Raw genomic sequence first — 12,772 nt, 5'->3', positions numbered from 1 at the left:
TCCCCTCTCTGGTGTCCAGTCTGGCTGAGGAGCCCTTACAGATAATAACAATCTCCCCTCGGCCCCCTTCCAAACACGGACACACTTCAAAGTGGAAGAAGAGTTGCAAAACTCTAAGCCATTCGCCTGAATAATTTCAAGAGGACCTCTAGCAATTCCCAGCTAGAAGTCCCCAGGAAACACTCCAGGATACCATGAAACCACCAGGATAAATCATCGGTGACTGACATTTCCCCTCCTGAAAACCCCAGCATCTGCTCTTCACCCAGTCTGACCCACCCCTCCAGGACATTCCTTCTTTGGTCTCTCACCAGACTCTTCCCATCACACTTGATGAAAAACAAAATACTGCAGATACCGGAAATCTGAAACAAATACAGAGAGTGCTGGAGAAATGCAGCAGCTCTGTCAGCATCTGTGGAGAGAGAGACAAAATTAACGTTTCAAGTATGGTTTGACTTTTCTTCAGTTCTGGAAAAAGCAGTCTACCAGATTTGAAACATTAACTCTGTTTGGCTCTCCACAGATGCTGCCAGACCTGCTGAGTTTCTCTGTGTTTGTTTCAGATATCTATTGTCACAGTAGTGAGGGAGGGGGCGCTACTGAGGGTACAGTCTTTCTAAACCAAAGTGTTCTCAGTAAAAGATCCCCCCTACACTATTTTGAGGAAAAACCAGGGAGCTATCCCCAGTGTCCAAGACATTATTTATCCTCGAAGCAATATCTTTTTTAACATTCATTAACAGGAGGAGGGCGCCGCTAGTGAGGCCTATCCCTAAGTGCCCACAGGGCAGTTAAGCATCAACAATATCACTGTGAATTTGGAGTTACGTGTAGGCCAGCTCAGGGTCATTCAGATATACAGCATGGAATCAGACCCTTTGGTCCAACCTGTCCATGCCGACCAGGTATCCCAACCCAATCTAGTCCCATTTACCAGCACTTGGCCCATATCCCTCCAAACCTTTTGTATTCATGAACTTATCCAAATGTTTTTAAACTGTTGTAACTTCACCTGCATCCACACCTGCATCCACAGTTCATTCCACATATGGACTACCCCCTGTGTCATGCCTTTTCTAAATCTTTCTCCTCTCACCTGTGAAATCTGTCCCCTAGTTTTGAACTGCCAATCCCAGGGGAAAGACCCTTGTCATTCACCTTATCTATGACACTCATGGTTTTATAAGGGCACCCCTCAACCTCCAGCCGGAATTAGCCCAGTGTTTCCATACTCTTTTGATATCTCAAATGCCCCAATCCCAGCAACATCCTAGTAAAGCTTTTCTGAACCCCTTCCAATTTAATAACATCCTTCACAGGGTGACCAGAACTGCACACAGTACACCAGAAGAGGCCTCACCAACATCCTGAACAATCTCAACACGATGGCCCATCTCCAACAATGAACCAGATGGGATTTTCCCAACAACCAATTTGTGGTCATCATCAGACTCTTAATTCCAGATTTCTTTTTTCCCAGTGAAATCAAATTCCATCATCTTGTGTGGCAGGATTTGATCCCATAATGCTCCCTAGGTCAACAGCCTAGTGATAATATGACTAGGCCATTGTTTCCCCAGCTTCACACAAACAGATGGTCTGGTCATTATCACACTGCTCTTGGTAGAAACTTGCATTGTGTAAATTGGCTCCCACGAGTCCTTCATTACCAGCTCTGCATTGCCTGTAAAGCATTTCATGATGCACTGTTTGTGAAAGGCGCTATATAAATACAGATCGCTATTTTTCCACAGCAATGGAATTTCACATCACAAACAGAATGTCACCATGGGTGGAATCTTATCAGGGTCTGAGTGATGTGGTTATGGTGGGATTGGTGGTAGAATCATATGAAAGGTCCAGGGAGGTCTGTGTTGAAACTTTATTGCTGGAACAGCACAGCAGGTCAGGCAGCATCCAGGGAACAGGAGATTCGACGTTTCGGGCACAGGCCCTTCTTCAGGAATGAGCAGAGAGTGTTCAGCAGGAGAAGATAAAAGGTAGGGAGGAGGGACTTGGAGGAGGGGCGTTGGAAATGTGATAGGTGGAAAGAGGTCAAGGTGAGGGTGATAGGTCGGAGTAGGGTGGAGGCAGAGAGGTCAAGAAGAAGACTGCAGGTCAGGAAGGCGGTGCCGGACTGGAGGGATTCGGCTGAGACAAGGTGGGGGGAGGGGGGATGAAGAAACTGGTGAAGTCCAAGTTCATCCCCTGTGGTTGGAGGGTTCCCAGTCGGAAGATAAGACGCTCCTCCTCCGACCGTCGCGTTGTTGTGGTTTGGCGGTGGATGAGTCCAATGACCTGCATATCCTCGGTGGAGTGGGAGGGGGAGTTGAAATGCTGTGCTACAGGGTGGTTGGGTTGGTTCGTCCGGGTGGCCCAGAGGTGCTCTCTGAATCGCTCCGCAAGTAGGCGGCCTGTCTCCCCAATATAGAGGAGGCCACACCGGCTGCAGCGGATGCAGTAGATGATGTGGGTGGAGGTGCAGGTGAATCTGTGGCGGATATGGAAGTTTCCTTTGGGGCCTTGGAGAGAAGTGAGGGGGGAGGTGTGGGCGCAAGTGTTGCACCTCCTGGGGTTGCAAGGGAAGGTGCCGGGAGTGGAGGTTGGGTCGGTGGGGGGTGTGGATCTGACAAGGGAGTTGCGGAGGGAGTGGTCTCTACGGAAAGCTGATAGGGGAGGGGAGGGAAATATATCCTTGGTGCTGGGGTCTGTTTGGAGGTGGCGGAAGTGACGGCGGATGATGCGCTGTACATGGAGATTGGTGGGGTGGTAGGTGAGGACCAGTGGGGTTCTGTCCTGGTGGCGGTTGGAGGGGCGGGGCTCAAGGGCGGAGGAGCGGGAAGTGGAGGAGATGCGGTGGAGGGCACCGTCGACCACGTCGGGAGGGAAATTGCGGTCCTTGAAGAAGGAGGCCATCTGTGTTGTACGTATTTTGAACTGGTCCTCCTGGGAGCAGATGCGGCGGAGACGAAGGAATTGGGAGAATGGGATGGCGTTTTTACAGGGGGCAGGATGGGAGGAGGTGTAGTCCAGGTAGCTGTGGGAGTCGGTTGGTTTGTAGTAGATGGCCGTGTTGATTCGGTCGCCTGAGATAGAAACAGAAAGGTCTAGGAAGGGGAGGGAGGAGTCCGAGACTGTCCAGGTGAATTTGAGGTCGGGGTGGAAGGTGTTAGTGTAGTGGATGAACTGTTCAACCTCCTCGTGGGAGCACGAGGTAGCGCCGATACAGTCATCAATGTAGCGAAGGAAAAGATGGGGGGTGGGGCCAGTGTAGTTGCGGAAGATGGATTGTTCCACAAACCCTACGAAGAGGCAGGCATAGCTGGGGCCCATGCGGGTGCCCATGGCTACTCCTTTTGTTTGGAGAAAGTGGGAGGATTGGAAAGAAAAGTTGTTCAGGGTGAGGACCAGTTCGGTCAGTCGAAGGAGGGTGTTGGTGGAAGGGTACTGGGTGGTACGGCGGGAAAGGAAGAAGCGGAGTGCTTTGAGTCCTTCGTGATGGGGGATGGAGGTGTACAGGGACTGGATGTCCATGGTGAAGATGAGGCGTTGGGGACCGGGGAAGCGGAAATCCTGGAGGAGGTGGAGGGCGTGGGTGGTGTCACGAACGTAGGTGGGGAGTTCTTGGACTAATGGGGACAGGACCGTGTCGAGGTATGCCGAGATGAGTTCGGTTGGGCAGGAGCAGGCTGAGACGATGGGTCGTCCGGGGCAGTCAGGTTTGTGGATTTTGGGCAGGAGGTAGAAACGGGCGGTGCGGGGTTGTGGGACTATGAGGTTGGAGGCGGTGGATGGGAGGTCCCCTGAGGTGATGAGGTTATGGATGGTCTGGGAGATGATGGTTTGGTGGTGGGGGGTGGGGTCATGGTCAAGGGGACGGTAGGAGGAGGTATCTGCGAGCTGGCGTTTGGCCTCAGCGGTGTAGAGGTCGGTGCGCCAAACTACTACTGCGCCTCCCTTGTCAGCTGGTTTGATGGTGAGGTTGGGGTTGGAACGGAGGGAGTGGAGGGCTGCGCGTTCTGAGGGTGAGAGGTTGGAGTGGGTGGGAGGGGTGGGGGAGTTCAGGTAGCGGTTAATATCGCGGCGGCAGTTTGCTATGAAGAGGTCGAGGGCAGGTAGGAGGCCAGCACGGGGTGTCCAGGTGGACGGGGTGTGTTGGAGGTGGGAGAAGGGGTCGTCAGAGGGTGGGCGAGAGTCTTGATTGAAGAAGAAGGCACGGAGGCGAAGGCGGCGGAAGAATTGTTCGGTGTCACTCCGTGTATTGAATTCATTGACCCGAGAACGTGTGGGAACGAAGGTGAGACCTCTGCTGAGGACTGATCTTTCATCCTCAGAGAGGGGCAAGTCTGGAGGGATGGTGAACACACGGCAGGGCTGGGAGCTAGGACCTGGTGTGGGACTGGAGCTGGATGTGGGGGCGGGGTTAGGCCTGGAGGCGGGGACAGAGGTCGGCGTGGGGGCGGAGTTGGACATGGTGATGGAGACCGGCGGGGGGGCGGGGTTAGGCGCGGTGACAGAACTCGACCCCTTCTCCCACCTCCAACACACCCCGTCTCCCATCTCCCATCCACCGCCTCCAACCTCATAGTCCCACAACCCCGCACCGCCCGTTTCTACCTCCTGCCCAAAATCCACAAACCTGACTGCCCCGGACGACCCATCGTCTCAGCCTGCTCCTGCCCAACCGAACTCATCTCCTCCTACCTCGACACGGTCCTGTCCCCATTAGTCCAAGAACTCCCCACCTACGTTCGTGACACCACCCATGCCCTCCACCTCCTCCAGGATTTCCGCTTCCCCGGTCCCCAACGCCTCATCTTCACCATGGACATCCAGTCCCTGTACACCTCCATCCCCCATCACGAAGGACTCAAAGCCCTCCGCTTCTTCCTTTCCCGCCGTACCACCCAGTACCCTTCCACCGACACCCTCCTTCGACTGACCGAACTGGTCCTCACCCTGAACAACTTTTCTTTCCAATCCTCCCACTTTCTCCAAACAAAAGGAGTAGCCATGGGCACCCGCATGGGCCCCAGCTATGCCTGCCTCTTCGTAGGGTATGTGGAACAATCCATCTTCCACAACTACACTGGCCCCACCCCCCATCTTTTCCTTCGCTACATTGATGACTGTATCGGCGCTACCTCGTGCTCCCACGAGGAGGTTGAACAGTTCATCCACTACACTAACACCTTCCACCCCGACCTCAAATTCACCTGGACAGTCTCGGACTCCTCCCTCCCCTTCCTAGACCTTTCTGTTTCTATCTCAGGCGACCGAATCAACACGGACATCTACTACAAACCAACCGACTCCCACAGCTACCTGGACTACACCTCCTCCCATCCTGCCCCCTGTAAAAACGCCATCCCATTCTCCCAATTCCTTCGTCTCCGCCGCATCTGCTCCCAGGAGGACCAGTTCAAAATACGTACAACACAGATGGCCTCCTTCTTCAAGGACCGCAATTTCCCCCCCGACGTGGTCGACAGTGCCCTCCACCGCATCTCCTCCACTTCCCGCTCCTCTGCCCTTGAGCCCCGCCCCTCCAACCGCCACCAGGACAGAACCCCACTGGTCCTCACCTACCACCCCACCTATCTCCATGTACAGCGCATCATCCGCCGTCACTTCCGCCACCTCCAAACAGACCCCAGCACCAAGGATATATTTCCCTCCCCTCCCCTATCAGCTTTCCGTAGAGACCACTCCCTCCGCGACTCACTTGTCAGATCCATACCCCCCACCGACCCAACCTCCACTCCCGGCACCTTCCCTTGCAACCGCAGGAGGTGCAACACTTGCGCCCACACCTCCCCCCTCACTTCTCTCCAAGGCCCCAAAGGAAACTTCCATATCCACCACAGATTCACCTGCACCTCCACCCACATCATCTACTGCATCCGCTGCAGCCGGTGTGGCCTCCTCTATATTGGGGAGACAGGCCGCCTACTTGCGGAGCGATTCAGAGAGCACCTCTGGGCCACCCGGACGAACCAACCCAACCACCCTGTAGCACAGCATTTCAACTCCCCCTCCCACTCCACCGAGGATATGCAGGTCATTGGACTCATCCACCGCCAAACCACAACAACGCGACGGTCGGAGGAGGAGCGTCTTATCTTCCGACTGGGAACCCTCCAACCACAGGGGATGAACTTGGACTTCACCAGTTTCTTCATCCCCCCTCCCCCCACCTTGTCTCAGCCGAATCCCTCCAGTCCGGCACCGCCTTCCTGACCTGCAGTCTTCTTCTTGACCTCTCCGCCTCCATCCTACTCCGACCTATCACCCTCACCTTGACCTCTTTCCACCTATCACATTTCCAACGCCCCTCCTCCAAGTCCCTCCTCCCTACCTTTTATCTTCTCCTGCTGAACACTCTCTGCTCATTCCTGAAGAAGGGCCTGTGCCCGAAACGTCGAATCTCCTGTTCCCTGGATGCTGCCTGACCTGCTGTGCTGTTCCAGCAATAAAGTTTCAACACAGACCTCCAGCATCTGCAGACCTCACTTTCTCCTCCAGGGAGGTCTGTCTCAGCTTTGGGAGCAGTTCGCAGTATATTTTATATTTTTGTGGTGTGCTAAGACAAGTCTCTTGCCAAACAGCAGCAAGTTGCCAATTGGTCTGGCCTGTGGTGTGACTTGACACCTACAGCGATGTGCTGAAAAATGTGTTGCTGGAAAAGTGCAGCAGGTCAGGCAGCATCCAAGGAGCAGGAGAATCGACATTTCGGGCATGAGCCCTTGAGTGTTCACAGCAGATCCCACGCCAATAATCTCCCAAACACAGCATTCCCTCTTTGTCTGTCGTCATAAGGGATGAGGTCAGAAGTCACATGACACCAGGTTATAGACCAACAGGTTTATTTGAAATCACAAGCTTCATCAGGTGACACTTCACGCTCCGAAAGCTTGTGATTTCAAATAAACCTGTTGCACGATATCTTAGTGTTGCGTGATTTCTGACCTTGTTCACCCTAGTACCATTACCATAAAAGGCTGGGCAAGAAATGCTGACCAAGCCAGTCACCCCCAAATCACTTGAATGAATGTTAAAAATAAGTTAAATCATGAATGAACTTTATTGAAACTATATCTATTTCCCTCGGGCTCTGCATTTCTCAATGCTAAACGAAAGTCAGTATGAGATTTCCTTGTTTGTGTACTTTGTGTTTCTAAAGAAAAAGCCAAGGATTCGTGTGCTTTCTTTTGTAAAGAAATAACCTTTGCAACTTGCGCTGCATGGTCCTGAAGATTTTTGTGGGTGAATCTCCGAGTCTCCCTTTTCTTGCATTCCAGTTTGAAATTGTATGTTTTGAAGTTTATGTTTTCTTTCCTTTCTGATGTGTAACTGGAGATAATATTATGTTACAGTCACCGCCAGAGGTGCTGCAGGGGAACTGTGCAATTACTGTATGTCTGGCAATGATAACGTGCAATACTCTCGTCTACACTGCAAAGGAGTGGCCATTAATGGTCAAGATATTGGCAAGGTTCCAGGAAGAGGTTCTTTTTGCCAAGTCTGTGGATTAAGGGTGAGGAAAAGGGCAGTGGGGAGTCTGTACATGCCCAGGTGATGCACACCTGAACCCCTGAAGGTCACACAGTAACTCAGTGGTTAACACTGCTGCCTCACAGCCCCAGGGGGCTGGGTTCGATTCCACCCTTAGGTGACTGTCTGTGTGGAGTTGGCACATTCCGTCTGTGCGGGTCCCCTCAGGGTACTGCCACAGTCCGGAGATGTGTAGGCTAGCTGGAGTAGGCCACATTTAGACTACTCTGGTCACCACAGTACAGGAAGGATGTGGAAGCTTTGGAGACGGTGCAGAAGAGGTTTACCAGGATGCTGCCTTGATTAGAGGGCATGAGCTATAAAGAGAGGCTGGAAAAAATCGGGTTGTTTTTTTTTCTGGAGCGGCAGAGGCTGAGGGGAGACTTGATAGAAGTTTATAAAATTATCAGATACATAGAAAGGATTGACGGTCAGAATCTTTTTCCCAGAGTGAAATGTTTATTATTAGGGAGCATGCATTTACAGTGAGAGGGGGGAAAGTTCAAGGGAGGTGTGAGGGGCCAAGTATTTTACACAGAGAGTGGTAGGAGTCTGAAATGCATTACCATGGGTGGTGGTAGAGGCAGATACGATAGGCACATTTAAGGGACCTTTGGATAAGCACATGCTTATACAAGGAATGAAGGCATATGGACCAAGGGCAAGCAGAAGAGTTTAGTTTAATTTCACGTCATGTTCGGCACAGCATTGTGGGCTGAAGGGCCCATTCCTGTGGTGTACAGTCCTATGTTCTATTAGCCATGGGGAATGTGGAGTGACAGGGATTAGGATGGGGGGGGGGGGGTGCATCTGGGTGGGATGCTCTTCGGAGGGTTGGTGTGGACTCGATGGGCCGAATGGCCTGCTTCCACACTGTAGGGATTGTACGATTGCCTTACAAGGATAGGCTAGGCCTCTGTCCTCTGGAGCTCAGAGGTGTTATAGATGACTTAAATGTACCATCTAAGATCCAGTGGGGACTTGACTGGGTGGATTGTTGAAAATGGGTCTCCTCTTGTTCGAGAGTCGAGAACTAGGGATTATATTTCAAAAATAAGGGGGGGGCACCCATTCAAAACAGTGATGAGGAAATATGTTTTTCCCTACAGGTTGTGAGTTTTTGGAATTTCCTTCCACAAAAGGCAGTGGTTGCAAAATCTTTAGATATTTTTAAGGCAGAGGGAGCTAGATTGTTGACAATCGAGGGGACGAAAGATTATCAGGAAGATGCAGGAATGTAGCGTTGAGGTTAAAATCAGATCAATCATGACCATATTGAATGGTGGAGCCAGCTGAAAGGGCTGAACGGCCTTGATCGCCATTCACATGTAACCCAAATAGCTCTCCATAGTCCAGAGCTAATTACTGATTGTGCGTGCTCCCCTGGACAATTAATGGTCTTGCTGCCGGGGATCGTGATGTGTGGGGATCAGAACACTTGGCTCACTACTTTTCTCTTTATTTTTGTAAAGGATGTGGACATTGCTACCAAGGCCAGCATTTATTTCCCATCCCTAATTGCCCTGGAACTGGGTGGCTCTCTGGACCATTTCATAGGGCAGTTAGGAGTCAAGGGTCTGGAGTCACATGCAGGCCAGTCCAGCTAAGGATGGCAAATTTCCCTCTCTGAAGGATGTCGGTGAGCCAGATGGGGTTTTACGACAATTTTGGCAACAGTTATGTGGTCATCTCAAGGGCGAGCTTATTAATTCAAGATTTCACTGAAATTTCACCGTCTGCTTGAGCGCGTTTTGAAACCATGTGACCAAAAAATTCACCTGGTCCTCTGGGTTAGCGAGTTCAGGAGCAAAATCTGAAGTAATGTTGCTGCTTGAAGATAAGGAGTACATATATGGACGCTGAAAAAGTAAGTAACTGTGACAGTCAAAAAATGTCAGTGGCTGACAGATAAACATGCTGACAGGAAGCAGAGTGTGTGTGGTTTGTGTCATAAGAGTGTTAAATAACTGGGGTATAAAGTCAGTTATTGCAGAGGGCAAGGAGGGGTGCATTCATGAACTTCAGGGTACTCCAACAAACAATACCTGCATTTAAATAGTGCCCTGTGGATTTGGTAAAACATCCTCAAATGTGTCATCACATTTGCGACTGAGCTACATTGGGACAGCAACAAGATGACTATTCAAGAGCCTCACCGAATTAATGTGGGTCAAGATTTCAGACGCTCGTGGGCTAACTCCAAAAATGATAGATTAATAAGCACACTGTGGTGCTATCCTCTGGGATGTTATTCTTGAGAACTTCCCAGGCCTCCAACTCCAGAGGCCCCTGCCTATCCACCTCACTCTCCTTCGAAGACAGTACGTGCTTCATCAAACCTTTGGTGACCTCTCCGGTATTGTTCAGTGTTAAATTTTACGAGTCATGTGAAGCAACCAGGGGGCATTTTATCTGATTACAAATAAACACAATTCAGTGTTGTTGAGGAGACTTTTAAAATGATAAAGGGTTTTATCTATAAAACCAGGCAGTTTCCAGTGGTTGAACTAATGATGGGTGGGGCACGTTGTGCATGGTATTAGTATCGAGGCAGCATGAGCGAGCTGGAGGGTTATCTTACACACAGTGGGTAACTGGTTGTGAGATACACTACAAGAGTTCATGATTGAAGCAGAGACAATGGATACAAGTTAAAAGAATGCAAATGAAATCCTGAACACCAACGGTGAAAAAGGGTTGATGGTATTGTAAGGAAATGGGAAGAAAAGGCTGGGATGGAGGTGGGTCGGATGTATAGAATTAGGACCATGCTTCCTGTTGTTGGAGTTAATACCCATCTGTTTTGCGAATCTATTGCCCAGATTTTGTCGGTTTTTATAACGTTTATTCAGACGCTTGACAGGTCTGAACTATTTCACACGTCATGCAATCACTAAAGAGATGGCGGTGTAAAGTTAATGTCGCTGGACTAGGAAACCCTGAGGCCAAGGTTTCAAATCCCATCAGGGCAGTTGGTGTGATTGAGATGAATTCAATTAATTAATTTTAAAAGATCTGGAATTGGAAACTAGTCTTGAAAACCCATGAAACTGACATTGATTGTTGCCATTTGCTTCTTGCAAGAAGAGAAAGTAGGGGAAGACAGCTGATATCCTTCCTTAAGGATGGGTATTTATGACAGTAACAAACACAAAATACTGCAGATACTGGAAATCTGAAACAAAAACACAAATTGCTGGAGAAACTCAGCAGGTCTGGCAGCATCTGTGAACAGAGAAACAGAGTCGATGTCTTATCTAAAGAAGAGTCTCTTGAAATTTAGTTGATTTTCTCCTCAAAAGATGTTGCCAGACCTGCTGAATTTCTCCAGCACTTCGTTTTTTGTTGGGTATTTATGACAATGATTAGTATTAAGCTTTTAATGATGGACTTTTTCATCCAATCAAACCTTAACCATCTGTCACAGTAGGATTTGAACACGGAGTACTGTCTACGTTTGGGACTGTGGATTACTAGCCCCGTGACATTACCACTGGGCTTCCCCTCACCTGACCTTTCTCATCTGGTACCTGTAATAGCTTTACACTCGAAAGAACTGAAATTGAACACAATGCTCTTGCATCTCTCTGAAATACAGGACCAATGACTAATGCTGAAAACCATCAGCCTTGTAGAGTCACAGAGTCAGACAGCACGTAAACCGAACTTTCAGCCCAACTGGTCCATGCTGACCATGTTCCCAAACTAAACTCGTCCCACCTGCCTGCATTTGGTCCATATTTATCCAAACATTTCCTATTTTATGTACTTATCCAAAAGTCTTGTAAACGCTGTAACTATACCTGCACCCACCACTTCCTCTGGCAGTTCATGCGACAAAAGTACAACTCTCTGCGTGAAGAAGTTGCCCTTCATGTCCTTTTTAAAACTGTCTCCTTTCATGTTAAAAATATACCCCCTAGATTTCAACTCCCCCACCCTAGAGAAAAGACTCTTGCTATTCACCTTATCTATACCCCTTGTGATTTTATAAACCTCAATAAGGTCATCCCTCAACACTCCAGTGAAAAGATTCCCAGCCTATCCAGCCTATTTTTATAACTCAATATCTGAATTCCCAGCAACATCCTAGTAAATCTTTTTCTGAACTCTCTTCATCTTAATAATAGCCTTCCGATAGCAATGCAACTTTATCTACTCCCAAATAAGTTGTAAGTCTGAATCTGTTTATCAGTGAATTCATGGCTCTCTTTGTAAGCTGCTGTTCTCAACTTGTTGGGTTGGATATTAAGGCTGCAATTTGGATAGATCAGCACCACAATCTCTCATCACTTTCAAATGTGCAAAGTACAGCACAATAATGTAGGGTTAATAATCTAACATCATCACACCCGTCTATAACGCAATGGAAGCCAGGTCACCATCTTCCAGCACCCAATTAACAAGCAAATGAAACCGAAAACAGAAATTGCTGGAGAAACTCAGCAGGTCTGGCAGCATCTGTGGAAAGAAAGCAGAGTTAACATCTGAGTCCAGTCACCTTTCTGGACTTAAAACATCAACCGTGTTTCGTTCTCCAGACCTACTGAGTTTCTCCAGAACTTTCCATTTTTGCTTACAACCACAGTTCTTGGTTTTATAACAAGCTACTGAGCCTGTTAAGGAGCCAATTCTATGAAAATTTCCATCAGCCATTGCATTTTCTGGGTGTTGGATGGAATAAGTTTGGGGGGGTATTTTACGCCGGGTGCATGGAGGTGGCAAAATGTAAGGGGACAAAGGCAGCAACAACTGCAGTCTCACAGCACCAGGGACCCGGGTTTGATTCCAGCCACGGGCGACTGTCTGTGTGGAGTCCAGTCACTAGGGTAGTTGGCAGTGTCTATGGTTCTTGACCTCCTTTGTTCACTTACTTTTGAGAAATTGTCAAAGATTGAAGACAGGCAGCTTTGAGTTGGTAGCCATGTCTGACTTTCTAGATATTGTCCTAACCAACCTGATAGGAGATGTTATTACACATCCTCTAGAGCTGGTGGGACTTAAACAAGGGCCTCCTGGCTGCACCATAAAAGCCCCCAAAAGCCAGCCTTTAGCTTCCTTTGACTGTGTAGTTATAGGAAACTTAGTTATATGCTTCGATGATCGTCCAAATATGTAAGTCAGAAATTCATAGATATTTTCGTATATCAGCTTATTCATAGATGTCATTACACACCCCCTGGAGCAGATGGGGCTTGACTCCAGGCTAGCTGAC

At 49.2% G+C, this 12,772-nt stretch overlaps 1 protein-coding gene across 1 annotated transcript in view; it reads right to left on the bottom strand.

Annotated features, from left to right (window-relative positions):
* cdh23 (cadherin-related 23) overlaps positions 1 to 12,772 on the bottom strand; it is a 261,541-nt gene that overhangs the window by 102,419 nt on the left and 146,350 nt on the right. The window lies entirely within an intron of this gene.

This window comes from Chiloscyllium plagiosum, unplaced genomic scaffold (genome assembly GCF_037043375.1).
Source record: "Chiloscyllium plagiosum isolate Xiang-an unplaced genomic scaffold, Cpla_swu_hap1 HiC_scaffold_43, whole genome shotgun sequence".
Taxonomy (NCBI): Eukaryota; Metazoa; Chordata; class Chondrichthyes; order Orectolobiformes; family Hemiscylliidae; genus Chiloscyllium; species Chiloscyllium plagiosum.
The sequence above is the reverse complement of the archived record's forward strand: the minus strand, read 5'-3'. Positions and strand labels throughout refer to the sequence as shown.